A 7,185-nucleotide genomic window follows, 5' to 3' on the forward strand; every position below is an offset into this window, starting at 1 on the left:
TATAATAAAAAAAAAAAAGATTTTGCAAATTTAGAATATAGATAGAAATATTTAAGGGTTTGACATTTTTAACATGTCACCAGATGTTACTTTTCCTGGTATTTAGTTCTATCTAGTTAGGGGTTGGCTCTTCAGTGGTTTACTTATTTAAATGCATGGTTTGTGTCCCTATGTAGTGTGTATAGAGAACATTTATCTCTGCATTGTTTTAAGGTGATCGCTGCTACAGTCTATCCAGTCCAAACTGTTAGAAAGTGACAAGAAAGATTAATTGTTATTTGTCCCACATCTACCATGAATCTTTTCCACTTGGGCAAACACTATGTAAATTTCCTGGAAGGGTCACTTGGGGGAGTTTGTGGCTCTGATCTATCCCCATCAGAAATCTGGCAGCCAGTGAACATGATCCTGGGCCAAGTGGAAGCAGCTTTTGATTGGCAGGTGCAGCTCCCTTCCCACTCCCTGAGCTTTGCCAGCCCCTACCTCTGCCCCTGGCCAAGATACACAGGCAGGGTGAGGCTCTGGAGCAGTGTAAAGGCCTGCCTATATGTTGCCTGCTTCCCGGGTGCTCCCATACCTTCCTTAGGACCTTTGACAAAACTCCTTTTCATCAGAAAAATTTGGACAAGAAGGCTTTCTTTTCTTCACATTTGGGCCTAAGGAGCATAAGTGTTCATATCCTCTCACAAGCAGTTTCTGAGTAAATGAGGTCCCTCCAGCTCTGAAAAAGATCTGTCTTCATAGATTCCTTTCATCTAGACAGTTTTGACTAGCTACTGTTGTATGGCCTGAAAAATCTGCCCTTCATCTTTTGATTCTGTCATTCTTATAAAAACAAACAACAAAGTGCTCCAGACATCTTTGTACTGTCATAAAACCTAGACAAGTGAGTCTAGATTTACCAAAACAATCTTTCCTTAGTTGCATATAGTATAAGTAGTGTAATAAACAAAAGTGTTAGTTGTAATATAATGACAAGAGGCTCAGACATGGAGTCACCAGGCATAGGCTCTAATCTTTTTTCTGCAGATTGATTTTAAGCTGTTTAAACTTGGGCAAGTCAACTAGCATCTTTGAACATTATCTAAAAGACAGGACTATATTTCAGACATTGAGGTATTTGTGAAAATGTTGTTTTAACTACCAAGAAATCCACTTACAGATGTGTCACTGGTGCAGCATGTGATCTACTCAGGCCTCAGCACAGCCTACAAGTTCCTGGAAAATCTGACCACCCGAGGAAACATTCTCCTTCTTCATCCTCCACCACTTTCCCCTGACTCATTGTGCTTTGAGCACCCACTAGCCATGCATTCCTCATTAAGGTTTTGCAAAACCATTCTCTCTGCCAGCAACTCTCTGTGTCCCATTTCCACTTCTACCAACCACCTCCTACCCATCCTTCAAGTTTCAGCCTAAACATCAGTTCCTCATATAAAACTTCCTGGCCCACCAGAGTGGCTGGGGTCTGATGCAACTAGAACCTATTTCCTGCACTTTTTTATAGAAATACTCAAAATTGTAATGTAAACATTATTGTAATTAATGGTATAATGTCAGTATTTACCATCAGACTATAATTTGTATGAGAGCAGGGTGATTTTTGTATGATTACAGGGCCTAGATTTTAGGTCCTTGGATGGTACCTGGGTATAGAAGGTGCTCAGTATTTGAGTGAAAGAGTGAATGAACCCACTATATGCCCTCACACTTTCATGTTATTGCATGTACTGATGCATCTGGTTGGGAGAGCCTTCTCTCTGATTTGATATTCCTTCACTGAATGAATCAATTCAGGGATTGCATTCTCCAGACATTTATTATAGGTCCTTGGTAAATGCTAAATGCTTTCACAGGGCCTTGTATTTTCCTCCATGACAGAAGCTACACACTAGATGTACCTGGGTGTCATTAACAAATGCTGATGTCCAGACACTGCCCCAGACCAATTAAACCAGAACCTCTGTTCCTAGCATCATTTCATAAAAGGTCTCCCTGGTGTTTCTAATATGAAATCAAGGTTAACAACCACTGATTACTATACTGTGTCCTTATCATGTATTAAATATATGCATACCTATGTCTGCTAGGAGGTTCAGCCCTTTGAAAGAAAGAACTTTTCTTATTCGTTCTCGTAGCAGGCATTTTGGTGAGTACAGAAAAAAGGGTTTTTGAATGAGTGTTATTGAAGTAAGTACTTGTCATCACCAGACCATATTTTCCTCAGATATGAGTGAGAAGGGAATGCCTTAATAAAGACAATGACTTCTACATATTATACCAAGGCATTCTCTATTGAGTGAGAGAAACATATAATGATCTATTTTTGACAAAATTAAACATCCTTTTTTCCCTCTTGGATAATACAACAGTATTTCAGTCATAGAGAAAGCTTTCCAAAAGTATTTGGTTGTGAGAGAGTAATTGAATTGAGAACTATTGTGAGTTGAAGCCAAACACATGTCAGAGTTTCACAGATCAGGCAGACATATGTTAATAGGACAATCACTGTCTCCCTTTTAGCCCTAAATGTAGAGCAGCTGAATAGGATAGTAACCAGAGGAAAACAAGTGAATAAAGTACAGTTTTTTCAAAAATCAATTTCCAAGAACTGCAATGATTTAATCAGTAGGGACTTCTGGACAAAGTACAAATAAGTTTGTTAACGTGTGGGGCATTCTGCCTGCCTGCAAAAGTTGGAGCTTTCCATAGTTTAGGGTAAAATTCTGTACACTTTGTGAATTCATATCTATGTGAATATATGCTTTTTCCTAAAAATATAGAATATAGCTTTTATCAGCATCTTTAAGAAGTCTAGTTTTCAGAAAAGGTCATTACTAGAGGGAGTTTGGGGTCCCTACTGACCTCTGTGGCAACATTAGCCTGGTGTGGACCAGGAAGCCTGATCAGGTCTTCTGACCCAAACTGAACGGACCTAGACTCTTCAGCCTTGTCCATAATCTCCAGTTCAGTCACACAAAAGTGCCAAAAATCATCCTAACTTTCAGTGTCTTTATGTGACAGTTTTATCTTTGGTTTCTAATCATGTTAAATTTATCTTATTTAATTTAAAATTCCTAGAATTTTCATCATCCCAACATTGTCCCTTCTTGTTTAGCATATATTTCTATTTACAGAAACTAGACAACTTATTTAGTTTCCTCTTCAAGCTTCTTTCTTTTGGGTTATGTTCCTAACATACACAGAAAGTTGCAGATTATGACCTACAAGAGGACCCTAGGGAACACTGGCTTTTAGTGAGCAAATGGAATAGGAAATCATACGAGAATTACACAGGTCCATCAGAGAAATGGGAGAAGAACCATCAAGAGAGGATGAGATCAAGGACAGGGTGAGTTACAACAGGAATACTCCTTGGATGTGTCCTTGGATGGAGGTTGTGAGTGACCTCATTTGGTCACTGAGGATATGGGGGTGGATGTCAGACTGCAGTGTTTCAAAGGGTCAGTAATGAGCCAATGGATTCAGTGACATGGTTAGCTCTAAAAAGAAGGAAAGAGGAGGAAGCAAGAGATTCAGTTTATCATGTATTTGGATAAAAAGTCATATATATGCTGAAGGAAAAAATGCAAGGGGCGAGTAATGTTTTAGAAGCCAGACGAAAATTTAATGTTACAATCCCTCAACATGAGGAAAAAATGGTCTATTTTTGGTGTGTTTATTTCATTGTATAGTGTCTGTGAAGATGAGTTGCTTATTTTTCTTAGTAGAACTATATATAGTAAAACCCTGTATCCATCAAGCATAGCTCCAGGTATTCAATAATAAGGTTATATTGAGAAGATAAAGATTTCTTACTTTTCACTTCAAAAATGGTTCGATATTCTTACCTCTTCACTTCCCCGCTTTAATGTTGGCAGATGACACATATGTTCTCCTTTCTAAAGTAACCACATTCACCACTGGCCTTCATACTATGCATTATTCCCTCTTTCCAGCATTTTCAATCTGTTTGACTATATACATGTTTAATTCACCCCTGTTATTCCCTGAACCTTGCGAGTTTCAAACACACTTTCTATTCACTACACTTTCAAATTAACATTCTAATTATCTCTTTTATCTCTAGTTTTCATAAAATATTTTTGCTCTCTTCTTTCTCAGTTTCTATTTATTTATCACCTCCTGGCAATCTAACCTTTGTCCTCACCAATTGCCTTTGCCTATCCTCTCACCTGCAAATGACAAGGAAGAGAATCCACACCTTCTGCCCACGCTGTCTCACTTTCTGCTCACTTCCTGGACCCTGGAGCCTGCTTGCTTTGCCCTGTGGGATCCCTTCTCTGTTTTCTATTGTTACTGTTTCCAAGTTTGGCTCTTGCATGGAGCAGGTATTCATAGCCGTATGACTCATGGTACAAAGGTGAAAGGTAGCACAGGTACACAGAATTGTTATGGTATATGGTGGTGGTGAGTGAAGGCCCTTACTTCAAGCTTCTTGGGTTTACATTCTAGTTCCTCCATTTAAGACCTATGTGGCCCCACATAGGTTACTCACTCTTATTGTCAAAAATGAAGATAATATTAGTTCTTAACTTATAGGCCTATTGGGAGAACCAATTAAGTTAAAGTGCTTAGAATAACACCTGGTCTATATTAAGCTGAATGTCATATGACTTATGAAAATGACTGTATTATTTTTGTACTAATAAAATAACTGCTTACTATATGGCAATCATGTTCAAAAATGCATTTGTTGTAAGTCCCAGATCTGCTATATCCTTTAATCCAGATTCAAGAGTTTTACACTTCTAGCATAAAATATAATTAAAAAAGAATCTACCCCATAGTGTTGTGCAACTTAGACAACCCTGGCATGTAACATGTTCTCCAGTTATTATAATTTGTCAGGTGAAAGAGCTTGTTGAAGAAAATCAGAGGCTTTCAAGGAGACAGCAACCTTTATTAACAGAGAGACTACAATGACCAGGGGAAGTGCAAGTCTTCTTAGAGGTTATGCTGAGTGGATAAAGCTCTCATACTGGAGAGCTGGACTTATCTAACAGACCCTTGAGTCCAAAAAAGACAGCCTTTGAGGTTGAAACTATCAGCAGACGTGGACCTCACTGGATCAATAGTTCTCACTTTCTTCATATCCCAATAGGATCAGCACCTCCTGTGAAGGTAGCCTACCAGAGACTTTGCTCTGTAGGTTGACTGCTCGAGCAAATTAGGCCCACATACTCATCTTGAGTCAATTTTGACTCGTTCATTCACGGTCAGCAAATACGTCTTGAGTATATGTAGTTAAGTATAAGGAACTAGGCTGGGTACAGGAATACAGTGATGTATAAGCTAGACATAATTCTGTTCTCATTAAACATGCTCAAAGAGAAAAATTTACCTTTGAAATATTGATGGACTTTCTATCTGTATTTCAGAGAACCTCACAATACAACTATTATATTTATACTCAAAAGTTTCTTGCAATGTGTAGATTCTACCACTTCATTTTAAACTTAGGACATTAAAAGATAAAACCATAACTCTTCATATTGATCCTTTTTTATAGTCAGTGGGCACAGAAGGGTAATAACAAAGTTTTACATTATTTTCAGCAATGTTTCAATTATTTGTTGCCCACAGGTTTCAGAAATTCTCCTCTTAAGACTGTGATTTCCAGGAATCAAACCCTCAGGCTCAGACATCTTAGTCATAAGTGCTACTCATTTTCCCAGTTGCTCTGTAAGGTACAAATTTTCTGAAGACTGGGCCAATCTCTATGATTTCCTTCCTTCCTCCCTCACCTCTCCCTATGTTCCCTCCTTTTCTTTCTTCTTCTGTTCCTTCCCTTCCCTCTCAACACCAGACTACAAGAGGTTTGGGTTTCAGTACACTTCGTTATAGTTTTTAAATAGGACATTGTTATAGGAAGGCACCTTACACAGATACTATTTTCCCAGCACCTAACTTTTGGATATTTCTTTTCTTCTGGGTTTGAGGACCATAATCTAACTTCTTGTTTGCCTGACTTGCTATTTCTGCTATTTGTCCTGTTTGCAATAAACAAAGCATTTCAGGCATTTCCATATTTTTGCAAGTTATCCCCTAAAGCTTGGTTTCTTCAAGCCAAAGCCCACACATTCTGACATTCCTTCCGCTCAAACACACACTGAGGCTTTCTATCTAAGGACACAAAAACAATGCCGGGTTAAAGTATTAGTCACGTCTGTCAAAGCAATTGCAGTTGAGTAGGAAGAATATAAACACCAATGGCAATAATAATAATTACAAGAATTGTTTATATAGTAACTTATACAAAGTATTATAATAACTACAGATGGGTATTATATCATATTACAACATGTGCACGTGTATATGCATCCAGGTATACATATGTTAAAATCAAATACACATATCTATCTATCTATCTATCTATCTATATACTAAAAATACAGTGCTAAAATTCACAGATAGTTGATGCTTTCAGAATTCAGAGGATAAGACTGAGGATTCGATTACTTTGGAAGAATTTTAGCAAAAACAATAGGTAAAGCTAGCTCTGAAGAATGAGTAGGATTTAGGAAGGAGAAATGGACAGAACTCTGGGGGAAAGAATGGCATAATCGGGAAGAGAGTCAGGAAACACAGAGTATTCTTTAGAGACATTTTCTTTTTCCCAGGAATTGTGTCGTACATTGCAGGATAAAGTAAGCCAGAAGTTTGGAAAATAATAACTTTTCCAAAAGGGGACAGGTAGTGTAGGGCCAGGAGGCCAGGCTGAGGAGTGTGTACTTGACTCTGACACCTGGCAAGTGTGAGTCCAGCAAGCATGAGTGATCATTTTTTATTCCTGGTCATTGGCTATATGCTATTTTAAATATTGAGGATTATGGGGATGCTCTGTTACACATGTGTATACCCTGAAAGGAAATTTTAGTTTTATTTCATTCTACTTTTTAAATGTTTAAATATATGCAAATAGAAAATATACTTTGATATCAGGAGTAAGCAGGGCTTTTATTTTAGATATTGTTTTCATTCACTAGTAATTAATCTAACATCATTTGTTAAATACTCCATTTTATCTTCAATTACTTGAAATACTACCTTAATCATTCATATACTGATTTTCATATACACCTGGGTGTATACTTTGTTTCATTGATGAATTTGTCTATTCTTATACCAAGACCACCCTTCTTTTATTTTGTTTTCTTTTTT

The sequence above is a fragment of the Rhinopithecus bieti genome, unplaced genomic scaffold, assembly GCF_001698545.2.
Source record: "Rhinopithecus bieti isolate Rb0 unplaced genomic scaffold, ASM169854v2 scaffold_36410, whole genome shotgun sequence".
Lineage (NCBI taxonomy): Eukaryota > Metazoa > Chordata > Mammalia > Primates > Cercopithecidae > Rhinopithecus > Rhinopithecus bieti.